At 48.2% G+C, this 17,958-nt stretch overlaps 1 long non-coding RNA gene across 1 annotated transcript in view; it reads right to left on the reverse strand.

Annotated features, from left to right (window-relative positions):
- LOC103164523 overlaps positions 1–9,174 on the reverse strand; it is a 49,501-nt gene extending 40,327 nt beyond the window's left edge. The window contains exons 1-2 of the long non-coding RNA XR_003479530.2: positions 8,299–9,174; positions 745–900 (exon numbers count right to left, since the gene is read on the reverse strand). This is a non-coding gene — a long non-coding RNA (uncharacterized LOC103164523). The remainder of the gene's footprint in view (positions 1–744; positions 901–8,298) is intronic.
- Between the last annotated feature and the right edge of the window lie 8,784 nt (positions 9,175–17,958).

The raw sequence follows: 17,958 nt of genomic DNA on the forward strand, positions 1-17,958 counted from the left end.
CGTGGTAGAGTATTTGACCAGTAAGCACAAAGCCTTGGGTCCCATCCTCAGTGCCGCATGGTGGCACACTCCTGCAATCCCACAATGGGGGAGATGGAGGCAGGAAGATCAGAAGTTCAAGGTCACTGCAACTATACAGAAAGCTTGAGGTTAGACTGACTTACATGAGACTCTGTCATAAAAGCAGAAATGGACACTCCACAATGCACAATCCCAGATATCAGCTTATAGCACCACCCGCCCTTGGGAAAGACCCATCCTCTCGGCATTGTGTCAGACAGACACCCAAGTCCACTTAGCAGCTCACAGGACAGCAGGCAGCTCTGTCCGAATGGCCACCGGATATCTCAGCATTCCACAGATCAAACTTCTTATTTCCCCTTGCAAAAGTTGCTTTGGAGCTGGAGAGGTGATTCAGCAGTTAAAAAGCACTGGCTGCTCTTGAAGAGGACTCAGGTTCAATTCCCAGTACCCACAAGTCAGCTCACATCTGTAACTCCAGCTCCAGGTGATCTGTCACCCTCATCTGACACCCTCAGGCACCAGGAATACACATAGTGTGTATGTATGCATGATGGCAAAAACAAAACAAAACTCATACACATAAATAAATCTAACTTTAAAAACAAAACAACATCAAAAATCCTGCTTTGTCTACAGCCTCTCCATCAGGTTCTAGCAATCCTCCCAGTAGCTCCGACCAGAAATCCTGGTGCTGTTTTGACATAGATCTCTGGTCCTTACCTTCAGTCACAGCAAGGCTTCTTGGCTCAATATTCAGGATGTCTTCAGAACCCAGCATTCCCAGCCACCACAGAAAGGGTGTGATGGGAGAGGTGTGAAGGACACTGGGGTCAGCACAGTAGTCAGGGATCACTAAACATAGCACATTCCAGTTCCCTGTGGAGAGACCAGACCCTGGTCACACATCTGAAAACACCACCATACCTGTCTCCCAGGACCCTCCCCCCCCTCCTTCCTTCCTCTCTTCTTCCTCCTTTCCCCTTTTAATTTATTTATCTCTTTTGTTTGTTTTTTTGTTTTTCAAGGCTGGGTTTCTCTGTGTGGCCCTGGTTGTCCTGGAACTCACTCTGTAGATCAGGCTGGTCTCAAACTCACAGAGATCCACCTGCCTCTGCCTCCTGGGTGCTGGGATTAAAGGCGTGTGCCACCAACGCCCAGCTCCTCTTTTCCTTTCTTAAATAAATTTTTCTGAACATCTATTCCATTCGCAACATGAAACGGATGGTAGGTTACCAATGATGTTACAGGTTGTAGGGAATTTATGACTGCACTCATAGTTTCTATTACCACACCAAGCTTCTGGGCTAAGAGCAAAAACAGCCATAGCCTGGACAGCAGGGAGGCTCCTCAGATTCAGGAAACGCAAAAGAAAAAGTAGAACTGAATCAGGGGTCTAGGGAAAGGGGTTTTTCTGATATTCCAAAATAGGAAAGGAGCTCTGTTGGGAGTGTTTGTGTAGTACGCACAAAAGCCAGGGTCCATCCAATCCCCAGTGTTGCAAAAACCAGGTGTGGTGGCACACCTGCAATCCCAGCACCTGAGAGGTGGAGACAAGGCGGATCAAGAGTTTACAGTTATCTTCAGCTACGAGGTGAGTTTGAAACCTGGGTTTCTCACATCGAAAAGACAGACTTTGGTCCCTGCTTTGCAAGTTGTTTGTGAGGATTTAGTGAGGTGTGACCCTGGTTGTCCTGGAACTCACTCTGTAGAGTGTCTGGTGTCATACTTCACGGATGCCTTTTTAGAACACTGACTGAACCTGAGAAAGCCAAAGCGGTGAGCATGAAGCTCTGGTTCACATGGTGTAGACACAGAAGGAGGGAAAGGGGTTGCACGATGGCTAGAGTGCAGAGCAGGGTTAAGGGGGTTGCGGCTCAGCACAGGGAGACCAAGCGGGATGGGCACTGACAAAGGAGAGGCCTGAGAGGAGCACACTGGAAAGCTGGCAGTGCTGAGAATTTTTCATCCTGGAAACGGGACAAGAGCCATTTGACTGTACGTTTGTATCTCAATAAAGCTGTTAAAACAGAAGAGGAGGAGCTGGAGAGATAGTTTGGTGGTTGAGAGCATTTGCTAGGCAAGCTTCAGGACCTGAGTTAAGATCCCCAGCATCCATGTAAAAATGCCAGGCATGGCCACATCCTATGATCCCTGCAGATGGAATCAGGAGGATTGTCTGAGCTTGTTCACCACCCCCCCCCAGCCAGAAAATCAGTGAGAAAATAGAGTAGGACAACTGGTGCCCTCCTCTGGCCTCTGCATCACACACATGTACACACACGCATATAACACATACACAAGAGAGGGCCAATGAGATGCTCACTATATAAAGGTGCTTGCTGCCAAGCTTAATGAGTTCAATTCCTATAATGCACACGGTGGATCCCACAGGTTGTGGGGTCCTCTTACCATCACTCCCACACACATACGTGCTCTCATGCATGCACACATGCACTCACACACATACACGTATGCCCAAATAAATAACCAAGTGTAATCTTTAAAAATTATTTTTTTCTGGAGCCAGGCAGTGGTGGCGCATGCCTTTAATCCCAGCACTTGGGTGGCAGAGGCAGACAAGTGGATCTCTGTGAGTTGGAGGCCAGCCTGATCTACGAGTTCCAAAACTACACAGAGAAACCCTGTCTCAAGAAAAAAAGATATTTTTCTAAGTGAGCACGAACCTTTAATCCCAGCTCTTGAGAAACTAAGGAAAGCAAATCTCTGCGTTTGAAGCCAGCCTGGGCTACATAGTGAGTTCCAAGACAGTCAGGACTATGTAGTGAGACCCTGTCTTAAAAAAGGAGAAAGAAGAAGAGGAGGGGAGAGGGAGGGAAAGAGGAGAAGAAAAGGAGGAGGAAAAAGAGGAGGAGAAGAGAAATGAGAAAGAAGACGGAAACAGAAAGAGTATCAGATGGGGAAAGATAGGCTGGATAAGCCCAGGACTTCCTTTGGGAATCAGGGAGAGAGACCTGGACAAGAGCCTACTCAAGATCAGAGAAGGCAGGAACTCACTCACTGACTGCATGGATGTCTATGAGTGTTCACTAAGTGCCAGGAGGCTGTGGAGGTAGTCATATCCCTGAGAGCATCCAACACGAGGGGTGTGAGAGAGGACACAGAGCATGAGACCCCATGGCAGTGTCCCAGAGAAAGGACTCCTGTCTCATCCCACACCATTTCTGTTGGAGCCTCTCAGTCTAACTCTGCATGGAGCGCAGGCTTCCAGCTCAGGCTTGGATGTGCAGGCAGTGTGGGGTTGTCCATAGCCCTAGGAGGCTGGTGGTTGGCAGTGTCTCAGCTCAATCTGGAAAAATCATAAAGAAGGCCTTGGAGCCATCAACTGTGGCCCCTAAGTCACATCCAATCTGCTAGACCTGCACACGTGTGTGTGTGTGTGTGTGTGTGTGTGTGTGTGTGTGTGTGTGTGTGTGTGTGAAGTCCTCACCACAGGCATACTTCTAACCCATATGTGGTCTCTTTGCTATCTTTCAGGAAATGCTGTCGTTGCCTCCAGAACACTATGGATCCTGCTCACATAGCATGGTGTGTGGGACTAAAGGGAACTGTAGCCAGGGAGAGAGACTGAAGATGTATTTTAGTTAGTGGAGAGCTTGCCTGGCATGCATGGAGCTGTGAGCTCAATCCCCAGCGCTGCACCAACAAACATGATGACATACACCTGCGGTCCCAACACCTGGTGGGAGCCAGAAGAACCAGAGGTTTAAGGTCATCTTCAACTATCTAGTGAGTCTGAGGCCAGCCTGTCTCAAAAGAAAGAAAAAAAAAAAAAAGAAAAGCAAACAACAAAACAAGGGGCCATTCTTGAGTCAGGCACCTTCAGACCCCAGACCTCCTGTTTTAACAACTTAGCTTATCTACCTTCAGACCTGAGGACATCCAGCACCATTCGTCCCATAAAGCCCTGCTTCCTCCTGCTCTCTCAGAGCTCATGGGGCAAACTGAGGCAGTGTTCTAGAAGGAGGACCTGAAGTGGTCCAGGATTCTAGACCTGTTCTGCCACTAAGGATATAAGTGTGCTCCATGTGGCCCCAGCCTCCTCCAAGGTATGTGGACGCAGAATGGGGACGGCTCCCAGGCTCCCGACACTCCTGGGGTTCAAGTCCCTTTACTCACTAGCTGTGTGAACTTTATACATTCTCTCTTCATCAAAATAGGAAAGCATGGGCTCACCAGGCATGTCTGCTGCCAAGGCTGACAGCCCGAGTCCAGTCTCCAGGACCCACATGTGACATGAGAGTACACACGCACACGCACGTACACGCACACGCACGTACACACACACACACACTTAAATTAAAATATAATAAAATATTTAAGAAGAAAACCACAAAGATTAGTATGATGATCAAGTTCCTTCCTGCTGGGACATTCTGTGACCGTGGGATTCTGTCTGTGCTGTCATGTTGATCCACATGTCTAAGTGTGTACAATATGTTACCACTATTTGAATAACCTGGGCATATTAAATTCGGGTAAGTCTTTGGACTTGGAACTACTTGGCCACCTATGCACCGTTAGAAATCAGAGACTTCCCAGCATCTTCAGGGATGAGGTCAGGGGCTCTCCTGCCTCTCCTCTCAGAAGCCCTCTGCCCCGCAGCGATCTGCTCTTCCACCCACATCTGCACTGCAGACTTTCTCCAAGGCTCCAGTGCATGGTGGGAAACCACAGAGCACCACAGAGCAGGAAGCAACTCCAACATCAAGGTGAGGCAGCAGGAATCTGAGTAAACATAGCCCGTGGGATGCTGTGCAGCTGTAGAAAAACAATGAGAAAAACCTTGCCACTCATGAGATGCTCAGGAGTGATGCAGAGCCAAGCCAAGCCTGAAAAAACACAGTGACTGACAGGTCACCCTAAGGACTGGAGAGGGGGCGTGGGGAGACCACACATGAAACCAGAGGTCACCTTAGCATCTGGGACAGGTAAGGAAGGGAACCTTTCACTGTATATACCTTCACAGACTTATAATGGTGAGGTATGGGAATGCATTAGCTAATAGCATTAACATGATTTTTGATAAATCAAGATGAAATTTAATTCTTCCTGGAGACTTCTTTATCGATGTCCCTTCTCTGCCTGTTTCAGAAATGTTAGTTTCCTCACATCTAATGTTTGACTTGTATTTTTTTTAAACCGAGTGTCTCATTCTGTAACGCAGACTGTGACCCTCCAGATTCCAGAATCTAAAGAGATCAAATTCACCATCTGCCTCCTGAGTGCTGGGATTACAGGGCCGTGCCTTGGGCATCACACTCAGTTCTATTATACAAAACTTCCTCTCTCACTACCATGGTTTCACTCATAGTTTCTCATAGTTAGGGTACTACGCCACTTTCACCTAAAGGGCCATCGCTGGGATTTCCCCCACAGAAGATTTACTTCTCTCAGGTGGCTGGTTCCAAAGTAGCAGCAGCTTCTCTGGAACTTGAGAGTTTGGAGGTCAAGAACTTATCTTGCTCTTGCCGAGAACCTGTGCAGATCCCAGCATCCACATCAGGTGACTCACAACCATCTGTGAACTGACTTTCTCATCTGGCCTCGTGGGCACCAACCCTATCCCTACCCTAACCCTAACCCTAACCCTAACCCTAACCCTAACCCTAACCCTAGGCTAAATAAAAAGAGAAAAAGGGACCAGGCGGTGGTGGCACATGTCTTTAGTCCCAGCACTTGGGAGGCAGAGTCAGAGGCAGGAGGATCTCTGTGAGTTTGAGGCCAGCCTGGTCTACAGAGTGAGTTCCAGGACAGCCAGGACTGTACAGAGGAACCCGGTCTCCAAAAATCAAGAAATTAAAGAGAAAAAGGAGATCAGAGACTGGGCATTCATTGCTCTCTGCTCCTTGGTGACAGGCACAGTGTGACCAGCTATCCCCAACTCCAGCTGTCATGCCTTTCCTGTTCTGATGGACTCTGGCCCCAAACTGAGAGCCAAAATAAATTCCTCCTCCCCAAGTGGCTTTTGGCCAAGAATTTTGTCACAGCAGTTAGAAAAGGAAAAGATACAGTGGCACTTTATTTTCCTGTGTCAGAGCGGAACCATTCCTGCTGTGGCCCCAGGGGACTCACATCCCTGAAGCCGGACTCCAGGGGCTCCAGCTCACTCGCATCTGTTCCCTTCATGCGTGGCACTGCACAGAGCACCCTGGCATTTGTGTACCAGATTGAGTTTGTGGAGAGGCGAGTGTGGGCATGGAGGGACAAGCCTGGGGTGACCATGGGCTTCCAAAGAAGAGCATTAGCAACTGCTCACACTTACTGTCTGCTCTCCAAGAGCTTGCTGTGCATTAGCAACCCCACCACCCCCCTGCTGGACATAGGAGGAAGCTGAGGCCCAGAATGACTAAGAAAGTCGCCTGATACCACCTAGCTAACAAGTGGTAGAACCAGGCTTTCCACTTAATCTGAATCCAACTATGTATGCTCCCAACTACATATGGCTTACATATCCACGCAGAGAGGCTGGCCTGGCCACTGCACACATGAAGTCAGGCCACAGCTCAGTCAGTGCTGGCAGCTGGAAAGTAGAGATCTTTTGAGGTTAAGGCAACGGTCCTTACCAGGTGGTGGTGGTGCATGCCTTTAATTCCAGCACCCGGGAGGCAGAGGCAGACAGATCTCTGTGAGTTCGAGGCCAGCCTGGTCTAAAGAAGGAGTTTCAGGACAGCCAGGGCTACATAAAGAGACCCTGTCTCAAACACCTAAAAGTCAAAAACAAGGCAGAGAGCATCTTAAATTACCTGTGGTATACTGTGTGCGCGCGTGCACACACACACACACACACCTATGTATACACACGTGCACACACATATACATGCATACACACATATACATGCATACACACATAAACACACATGCACACACACCAACCCACATATAAATCATCACTGTGACCCCCAGTCAGAAAACAGAGAGGCAATACCCGCTGGGTGGAAGGCCCCACAAGCTGTCTTGCTCATCTGAGACCCTGAGCTCCAGTCCTTGGAGAGACAGGTGGGCAGTTGGAGCCCCTCCCTGGTACCCTCTACTGATAGGCAGCATCCTAAACTCTAATGTTGTGCTGTGTGACCATGGCTAGGAACCAGTTGTCTGGAACAGCAGCTCTCTAACACAGCAATAAATCAGAATCCCTTAGGGGTCTTCTAGGGTCTGATACTCTGTCTTCAATACAGACAGTAGAAGTTTTAAAAGCCTTCCCCACCCCACCCTAGATAGTTCCAGTTTGCAGCTGTGTTTCAGAGTCAGCGCTCCAGGCCAAGCTCTTTATTAATACAGCTGGAGATGCCAAGGATCAGAAAGAAATGATTGCTCAAAGCCACACAGAGCAAAACAGTCATTGGACTCAGCAACTCCAGTGCCCAAGGGCAGGCCTCCTCCTGCTGTGTGCCCACCAGCCGCCCTCCATTTGCCAATGCACTTTCCCTGCAGACTGTTAGTCTCACATAGACCCTACAGTTCTATGCTCACAACTGGATCAGAGGGAGGGCCCAGGACAGGCTGTCGGAGCCCTTTTATTTTGTTGCCCCTGCTCTAGCAGCTGGCATGCTGGATGCCTTAGGATAGCTTCCTAGTTGGAAATTCTCCCTGTCTAGACATCAGCCTGACTAGTTGGCTCCCAGGGAGACCGGGAACCAATAGGTGAATCTTGGGGCAGGACACCACCAAATGTGCTCTAACCACAGGCAGAAGTATGAAGACAGCTATAGAACATGGCTTCCCTTAGGGAGGCAGTGGAAATCCAACAGCCTGAGGCCATCAGCGACTTGTTTTCATCCTGAGGTCTGACCATTTACACTAGGCCCAGCCAGAACCCCTGGAGCAAGAGGTGGAAGACATCTCAGAGGTTTGGGCTCATTGGATCTAGGGCACTCAGTGGCCAAACTGTCAACCTTGGAGGGGAAATGGGAGGGGACCACAAAGAGGCTGATCCAGAATCAATCCTTTTCCATTCTCTTCTTCAGTCTCCTAATCCAGTGTTTCTCAATGCTGGCCACACACAGAATCAGTCAGGGAGCTTTTTTTATAATTTATATTATATTTATATATTCATACAGTCTTTCATCCTTGTGCATGTGTGCATGTGAACCACACACACACACACACACACACACACACACTCGTGCATCATCACAGCATACATGGAGAAGAAGTCAGAAGACAGTTTGTGGGAGATGGCTCTCTCCTCTCACTGTGTGTGTCCCAGAGATTGACTGTGGGTCATCAGGCTTGGTCATTAAGCCCTTTACTTACTGTGCCATTACAAGTCCACGAGGAGTTCTTCAGGCAGTGCTGGTGCCTGAGCTCCAGCCCAGTGAGTTCAATTCACCTTTGGGAAGAAACTGGAACATCACTTAACAAGTGCAGCAAGGAGTTCGAAGGACTGCGTGGTGGAGTTGCCCAGGCAGGATGGCAGCTCTGCATCACTGGGCAGGGGACCAGGGGAAGAGAGGTGACAGTGAGCATCAATCATGCCTGAGCCCCCACTCACACCAACACAATGCAGAAGGAAGAGATTTACAAGTATGAACAAGATTTTATCCCTCCCTCCCCATGTGCACACACACACTCGTGCATGTGTGTGTGTTTACCCATGTATGTGTATCCATGTATGTATATTGTGTATGCATGTATGTATGTATTTGTACATATGTATGCACATGCCTATGAATGCCCATGGAGACTCGAGGAGGTCATTGGCTGTCCTGCTCTATCATTCTTATCCTATTCCCTTGAGATAGGGCCTCTAAGTGAGCCTAAAGTTCACCATTTCAGCTCTCAGGATCCTCCTCTCTCTGTCCCCTTATTCTGAGGTTAAAGGTATGAGAAGTCCATTCCCAGGTTCTGAAATAGCCTAAAGACTTCCCACTAGGACTTACTATCCTCTTAGAGGATACCCCACCACCCAGTAGCACCTCCCTGGACATTTAAGATCCAAACTGTAGTGGTAGCCTTTTATTTTAAAAGTGACAGTTGGTTTGTGTAGCCAGTTCATAGTGGCATTCCTCTTATCTAAAAGGCCAAAGCAAGCCAGGAGGGCACTGCGGGGCACACCTTTGGTCCCAGTGCTCGGAGGCAAAGGCAGGCAGATCCCTGAGTTCAAGGTCAGCCTGCTCTACAGAGCAAGTTACAGGACAATGAGGGCTACACAGAGAAACACTATCTCTAAAAGCATAAATAAATAAATAAATAAATAAAATACAATACAATAAAGGTCAAAGCAATCCAAGTGTCCATCAGTGTATGAGTGGACTAGCGAACTCAGCCTAAGAGAAAGCTCAAGGAGCCCACACCTGCACACTTGGGTGTGCCTTATTGTTTTCCTCAGTGACTTTTTTCTGTTTTTACTAAATGCCAATTCTGTTTCTTTAGAAGAAGAAAAGAAGAAGAAGAAGAAGAAGAAGAAGAAGAAGAAGAAGAAGAAGAAGAAGAAGAAGAAGAAGAAAAGAAGAAGAAGAAGAAGAATTTTATTTGGTTTGATTTGGTTTTTGAGACAGGGAGAGTCCTGTTATGTAGCCTAGGCTGGCCTTGAACTCATAGCAGTCCTCCTGCCTTGGCTTTCCACATGTTGGGATTATAGGCCTCATCACCACAACCAGCTTGGTCGAGGTACAAGTTACAAAGTAGATGAACCCTGAGGACTTACACTACGTGAAATTAGCCAGTCACCAAAGGACAAGTGTCGTCTGACCCATTTCTATGAGGTATCTAGAACAGTCAAAGTCACAGAAGCAGAAAGTTGAGTGGTGGTTGCTAGAGAAGGGAAGCTGGTGCTCCGTGGGTACAGAGTTCCAGGCCCACAGGATGAAGTACTCTGAAGAGGGATGATAACGGTGGCTGTGAAAAGCCATGAACATATTTAACGCTTCTGAAACCATACACTTCAAAATAGTTCAGAATTTAGAAGGCACAGGGAGATTAAAAAAATATCAAGGTCATCCTTAGTTATATATCAAATTTAAAGTCAGTCTGGGCTATATGGGATGCTATCTCAAGAAAATCAAACCAGCCAGGTATGGTGGCACATATCTTTAACCCCAGCACTCAGGAGGCAGAGGCAGGTGGATCTCTGTGAGTTCAAGGCCAGCCTGGTCTACATAGTGAGTTCTGGGACAGCCAGAACTACATAGTGAAACCCTGTTTTGAAGAAAGAAGGAAGGACAAAAAAGAAAATTGAACAATAAGTTTCAGGTGAAAAAATATGTATGTATGTATGTATGTATGTATGTATGTATGTATTACCACACTAATGAAACACTGGAACTTTCTTTTCAAAAAAAAAGTCTCAAAGCTGACCCTGAGTGAGGACATGTTCCCAGAGAAGGGTGGGTACAAGGCAGATCCAGGCAGACAGATGCAGAATGAATGAACTCAGGATTTACATTGATAATAAACAGGAAATCATAGATGGGTTTAAATATTTACAGGGTCTGAGGCTTCGGAGTAAGGACACCACAGGGAGGGCAGCGGACAAGCAGGAGACACAGGAGAATGTAAATGTTAGTAGAAAATGAGGCTGAAGCTGTCCGACTACGTGCTTCCAGAGAGTGACAACTGTGGAGGGGGAACCCCTGACTAGGCCCAGGGAAAGTGTGCACCAGAAGCCTGGGCTACGACACTCCATTCCTTTCTTCTTCCGAAGGAAGGAAAAGCCTTGTTTACCCTGAGAGGCTGACTCGTTATTCTAAATGACTGTCCAGTGAACCAGGCTGACCAGGAGCTGGAGAGAGAGGCGAAACAAGTTGTTTCCAGAACTTTGTTCCTTTTCCAGCTCCCTCTCTCCCCAACCCTCACCTCCCTTTCTGATTTTCCATCTTGGCCTCTGCAGCCCTCCTGTGCCATGTGAGCCCCCTGGGTCTGTGGAGCAGAGATGGTCCTCCTCCATCTCAGCAAGAAACCACAGGTAAGACACCCAGGAGTGTCCTGGCCCCATAAACTACTCTCCTGTGGACGCCAGAAGCCAGCACCCACCTCCCAGCCTGAGAGCAAGTTAATCTCTCTGTTACCAGAAGTCAGTCACTTATTGACCAAGAATCTATCGAAAACTTACCAGGTTTTTGGTGCTTTGACAGGGCCTAATGTGCCCAATGCTAGCCTCTTAACCACACTGCAGAGTATGGCCTTGCATTTCAGTTTCCTGCCTCCAACTCTCTGAGTGCTGGGATTACATACGCATCACCATGCTCAGTTTTGTTGTGTTTTGTGTTGTTGTCAACGTGGTACTAGGGTTTGAGCCTAAGGTTTTGTGCATGCTAGGCAAGCACCCTACACCTGAAGGGCATCTCCAGCTCACTTTCTGTGTCTTTTTAGACAAGTTGCTTTTCCTCCGTGGAGTTGAGAGTGGGTGTCATCTCAGAAAGGGGCACCTGCCTGCATGCCCACTCCTGTTACCCAGGCTGCTGAGAGGAGGTGTGCTTCTACCACGAGCCCTCAGCTCTCAGTGAACTGGAAGCCTGAGGCAGATGGCATACACGGACCTCCTAAGGGTCATCCTGTCCACCTCTGAACAAACCTACATACAGTTTCTTAGAGGAAAGTAGGAGAGCATAGGTCCTTTTGAAAGGCCAGGTGGGCTGCAAAGGGGACAAAAAGTCACCATTGTCTCCTTCACTCTGGCCAGCTGCCTTCAAATGCACCAAGAGGAGTGAGCAGAGAGGTGGGGTTCACTTCCTTCCCTGGGTTTCCATGTCCGTGTCGAACAGCTCTTAGTGATGAATACTTCAGAAAATTTTCCTAGAGTCAAGATGGTGGTGGTGGTGGTGGTGGCACACGCCTTTAATCACATCACTTAGGAGGCAGAGGCAGGTGGATCTGAGTTCAAGGCCAGCCTGTTCTACAGAGCCAGTTCCAAGACAGTCAGAGCTATATAGAGAAACCCTGTCTCAAAAAAACCAAAATCTCCATGTCTTCCTGGAGTCAAAAAAGAAACTGTGAGCAGAGGGGAAAGGTAGCTGTTAAGGTGGAAATTTCACCTCAGCCCCTGGCATCCATATACCTAAAGAATCTGGAATGCTATGGTGGAGCTTCCGCCCAAGTCCCCCTCCTCCATCTCCCACCAAACCCTGTTGCATCTCAGAAATCCCACCAAATGATGACCCCTCCCCAGAGATGCTCAAGACCACTCCCACAGGGTATTTAAATTGACCCCCTTTCCCATCTCCTCTCTGGGGGGCTGGAAGGTCACCCGGTAACACTGTATCCATTAAACGTGGACTTTTTCTAATTCGATTTGATTTGGTCTGATTTGGATTGCTATGTTGAAGAGGCTTACCTAGGTGTAGAAACTTTTCAGTGGCATCCTTCCAAACATGGAGTTATGACAGTTTTCTTAGCCTACTCTCTTGCTCTCCCTCTCGTGTACACACACCCCACATTCCAGACAAAACCTAGTTTGTTTATTATTAATCTCCCTGAAAGCTGGGAGATGGCTCATCAGTTCGAGCACTTGCTGACTTGGGTTCAGTTCCCAGCACCTACATGGTGGCTGATGACTGCCTGTGACTCCAGTTGCAGGGGTCCCACACTCTCTCGTGGCCCCCAGGAGCACTGCACACACACGGTGCACATACACTCATGCAACTTCACACATATACATATAAAAATACATTTTAAAATATTAATACCTTGACTTTTATTAAATTACTATGAGACTGTCAGATCCATGGCCTAGTTCCGTTCCACAGACAAGGAGGACAGCTCTGAAGCTGACTTTCAGCACCTCCACACTGCCTGTACCCCTCCCGACCCCGACCCCTGCTACTCTCCACTGAGACCCATTTCCCTAGGGTTACAATGGCTTCTGCAGCAACTTCAGGAGCAGGGTGAGGAGGGCAGGGCTCCCCAGAGCCTGGTCTGTCCTCTCTAGACACATCCCAACACAGTGATGAAAGTTCAAAAGAAGTCCAACATACGCCGGGCGTTGGAGGCGCACGCCTTTAATCCCAGCACTCGGGAGGCAGAGGCAGGTGAACTTCTGTTAGTTCGAAGCCAGCCTAGTCTACAGAGGGAGTGCCAGGTCAGGCTCTAAAGCAATACAGAGAAAGCCTGTCTCAAAAAAAAAAAAAAAAGTCCATCATACCCTGGTTCCCTGGAGACAGAATCATAAGATTGGAGACACTGGGGTCATCAGAGGCAGAGTTATCAGGGAGAAATATGGAGAACTTATCATGCCTTAGCAGCACAACTCCCCAGGCCTCCTCAACAGGCTCCTTCTCCCTCTTCCCACCACTCTGTGACTTTTGTCTACTGTCAGACCTTCAGAGAAACTGAGGAAAACCATCCCCAACAGTAGCACTCACTAGCAGGCCCCGAGGATGGGAGCCGGCGCTCCTGGATGCTCATCCCTGACCCGTACCCCACAGCATCTCCTAGCTTTTTGATGAGGCCCACAGTAACTCTCCACCTCAGGCAAGCTGGGGAATTATGGGCACAAGGATCCCCATGAGGTCCAGACCAGGCCTCTCCAGAGGGTCTCTCACTGGAGGGCTCACTCACATCCATCCTCCAGGCAACTCCCCAGGCAGCATTTCTTGCAGGAGCAGAAACTGAGGTGTAGCAAGGTGAATGCACTTGCCTAGACTGGCCCAGCTGGTCAGGGGCAACCCTTGAACTCTCAGGTCTGACAGTTCCATGTGCTCCTCCACTATAAAGTCACCCCTGCTGCTCTGGAAGCTGAGCACTGCTATGAAATGCCTCCAAGTGGGGTATGCTCATCCTGTCATCCCGGGTTACAAAGACATGAAGCCAGAGCAGAGTCTGACTAGAACCAGACAGGCTCTTTTGTGGGAGGAGGAGCATGCCCAGAGGACATGCATATCTGGCTCTTGTTGCCAGTTGTTTCAGAGAGAGGCTGATTTTCAGCTCTTTTCTTCGGTTTTTGTATATTTCTCCTTGTGCATACAAAGGATAGCATCTTCCTAGTGAGCCGTACTATGCCAAGCAGTAATTCCAAAATGCCCTCAAAGGCTAGAATCGTTTTCCTTATACAAGAACTGCATGGGGGTGGGGGGAGAGGTGGCTGGGTGGTTAGAGCACTTACTTGCTGCTCTTCCAGAGGAGCCAGGTTCTGTTCCCAGCACCCACAAGGTGGCTGACAATCGTCTGTAACTCCAGTTTCAGGAGATCCAATCTACTCTTCTGACCTGGCATGCACATACATGCAAGCAAAATATTCATACACATAAGATAGCACGAGTCAAAAACAAATGAAATAAATCTTTAAAGAACTGCATGGGGGGCCAGGTGTTGGTGGCACATGCCTTTAATCCCAGCATTCAGGGGGCAGAGGCAGGCGGATCTCTGTGAGTTCGAGGCCAGCCTGGTCTCCAGAGCAAGTGCCAGGCTCCAAAGCTACACAGAGAAACCATGTCTCGAAACCCCCCCCCCAAAAAAAAAACTGCATAGGTCAGTCCAGCATATAAGAGCTCTTGCTGCCCTTCCAGAGGAGCCAGGTTCAGTTCCCAGCACCCATGTCAGGCGGCTCACAACCACCTGGATCTCCAGCTCCAGGGCCTCCAAAGCCCTCTTCTGTACTCCTCAGGCACCATACACACACACACAGACACACAGACACACACAGACACACACAGACACACACAGACACACACAGACACAGACACAGACACACACACACACACACACACACACACACACACACACACACACACACATACACATATCTTTCTAAAAGAACTACATTTGGGCAACAAGAGAGAAGAATCTGATGAGTCACCAGCCCGACAGGGATGTGGCCTTTTCGGAAAGAGCATCCAGCCATCTGCAGAAGGGCCCAGCACAGACTTGTTTAGACTTCAAGGGAACTGAGATGAGCTGTCCTCACTGTCCCCAACCACAGGATAAACCTCACTTGGCTTCAATTCTGGTCCTGCTTGAGAAAGCACCTAAAGGATATTGCAGGCCCCCTTCACTTTGGCGGGCAGTTCTGTATGGAGCTTCTTCCTCCAGCCTGACTTTCCGCAGAGGGTTAGGGATATTTGAGTGTTGCTGTGATGACTAGTTTTCACTGTCAACTTGGTACTTTCAAAATCACCTTGAGTACGTCTTGGAGGGCATTTCTAGAGAAATTTTACCTGAGAAGAGCCCACACTGAAGGTGGGTTGCACCATCCCTTAGGCTAGGGCTCTGAACTGAAATGAGCTGAGCACAGGCCTGCCTCTCTCTCTCTCTCTCTCTCTCTCTCTCTCTCTCTCTCTCTCTCTGCTTCCTAACTGTGGACACGATGTGACCATCTGCCTTTGACTCCTACTGTCACTGTCACCGTTACTCCCATGCCTTCTCACTGCGATGGACTGTACTCTCAAAGTATGAGCCAAAATCCTTCCTTCCTTCTTTAGGTTGCTTTCAGGGGGAGGGGTGTAGCCCCAGCAGTCTGAAACTCAATGTGTAGACCAGACTGGCATAGCTCTCAGAGATCCACCTTCCACTGCCTCCCAATTGAAAACTACTCAATGCGTGAAGCTGCTACTCACTGACTCCATTTCCTGTGTGAGCTTTCTTTCCTTGTTGAAACAGCACAGCCTAATGTTCCAGAACAGAAATGAATCAGTTTTGCCTTTTAAAGAATCCATCAGACCACACTTTAAATCCTAGTACTTAGAAGGCAGAGGCAGGAGGATGTCTGTGAGTTCAAGGCCAGCCTGGTCTACAAAGTGAGTTCCAGGATAGGCTCCAAAGCTGTTACACAGAGAAACTCTGTCTTGAAAAACAAACAAACAAAAAGACAATAGATTTAAACTGTATACTTTTTCTGATTTCATGGTTTTTGGTTTTTGATTTTTTTCTTTTTAATCAAGCACACACCTATAAACTCAACCCTCAGGGGGCTAAAACTGGACAGATGATTGTGAGTTTGAGACCAGTCTGAGATACAGGAAGACCTTGTCTCAAAAGAAACTTTTTGATGCTTAAAGCTTAAAACAGCAGCTATGGTGGCACACACCCACAGCCCCAGTACTTGTGAAATGAAGGCAGAAGGAGCAAGGTTCTGCTCAGCTACTGAGCAAGTTGGAGGCCTATCTGGGCTACTGAGACAAGGTCTCAAACAATTAATTAATTAGGATCCAGGCATGTGGTATAGGTACACTTTTAATCCCAGCACTTGGGAGGTAGAGGCAGGAAAAAATTAATAAGTTAATTAAAACAACAACATATTTTTTAACTGAAAGAAAAATCAGAGAAAAGTGTCAACTCTAGGGCATTCAAGTTTTCAAAATATTTGTACAACAAAACCTCTTAGCCTTGAGGAATGCTCCCAGGGTATATAAGTGTTTGTTTATAGAAGGCATAGTACCTGCTTGATGGATGCCCACTGAAACAGATGTGAGAGGGGGTGAAAATAATCATTTGTGGAAGACAGAAGAGTCTCCCAAAGAAGGAAGCAATGCAAATATCCAGAGGAAGACAATAATGTAACTAAGGCTCTAGACACAACCTAGCTGTTTCCAGATCCCTGGAGAGCCTGGGGCCAAACACACCTGTATATTTTGTCTGGACAAAGAGAGGTTCATTAATCTCCCCCCTTTTTCACAGATGTCCCTTCATATCATCGCTGCTCTGTGAGTCCCACCAAATAAGAGCTCTTTGACTGAGGTCTCCACACTCACACTTGGTTGAGAGGCAGCAGCTCCATCAGGAGGCCACTGCCCTCTATGAAAGGCCGTGGGAATACGCAACCAGGCAAGCCCATGGCAGCCAGGTCCTGGCTGTTCCCCCAGCCCAGCTGTCTCCACAGCTTGAGGTGCTGTCCCTTCCCTCCCATGCACAAGACCAGTGAGCGGAAGGGCAGCCCGGCTGCAGATGAAACCAGACCCTCCTTGGGAGGCACTGAGTCTCAGTTCCTGGCCTGGGCAGGGCAGGCCACGTGTTGTTATGGTTGAGTCGACCAGCTGGGAATCAGCAGGGGGGTTGTAAGGAAACCACATTCATTAGGAGAAAGCAAACATGACTGTCACTGCTGGCCAGTCCTTTCCCCTGCATTCCCTCACAGGCCGCTCCCACCAGGGTATCAGTACCATATTAGCTTCTGTTCTCCTGCCCTTTTCCTGTGCTTTCTCTTTCCGGAGTCACAATTATGTGGCTATTGACTCTAACCCCTCTTCTTGGACGAGGTGGGAGGAAGGCCAGATTAGCCCATCCACCCATAGCTGGGACCAGAACTTCCTTCCCTGGGGCCACAGCTGACCAACCCCTGGCTACCAAGCCCTTCCCTTTACTCGGGCCTGAGCCTGTGTTTTGTTGTTGGGCAGCAAATCTCTAGACCAGATTAGTTCTGTCATAAACTGAAGTTTTTGTTGGCAAATGATATCATCCGGGTTTGCCTATCATGGGCGTGTCCCCAAACATCTTCCTTGGGAAGGTTTACTGAGGATTTAGATTACCTCCAGAGAGTGAGAAAGATGGTTAAGACAGCATCCTGCTCTTGCAAGGGACCTGAGTTTAGTTCCCAAAATGAACACCAGGTGGTTCATAACTACCTGTAACTCCAGCTCCTGGGGGATCTGACACCCTCCTTGGCCTCTTCAGGTACCTGCGCTAATATACACATACCCACACATGGACATACATATATACATACACAGAATTTAAGAACAATCTTAAATCTTTAGATTATCTCAAGAATTAAGAGGCTGAGTACAGGACAATGTGTGGAAGAAAGAAAAAAAATGCCTCCATCGTGGAATGGAAAAGAGGTCAATCTTCCCTGTAAGGAGAGACTCGTCAACCTCATTCCTCTCACATGTGTGTATATGGTGTCACTGCTGCTCTGTGAGTCCTGAGATTGCTACAACAGTTGAAAACAGTCACCCAGATCCTGTGGCACACAATACACAATTGGCTAGCCAGGTATACATAGTAAGAGAAGAAAGAAGAAAGAAAGAAAGAGGAAGAGAGGAA

The sequence above is a fragment of the Cricetulus griseus genome, assembly GCF_003668045.3.
Source record: "Cricetulus griseus strain 17A/GY chromosome 1 unlocalized genomic scaffold, alternate assembly CriGri-PICRH-1.0 chr1_1, whole genome shotgun sequence".
In the NCBI taxonomy this organism is placed as follows: domain Eukaryota; kingdom Metazoa; phylum Chordata; class Mammalia; order Rodentia; family Cricetidae; genus Cricetulus; species Cricetulus griseus.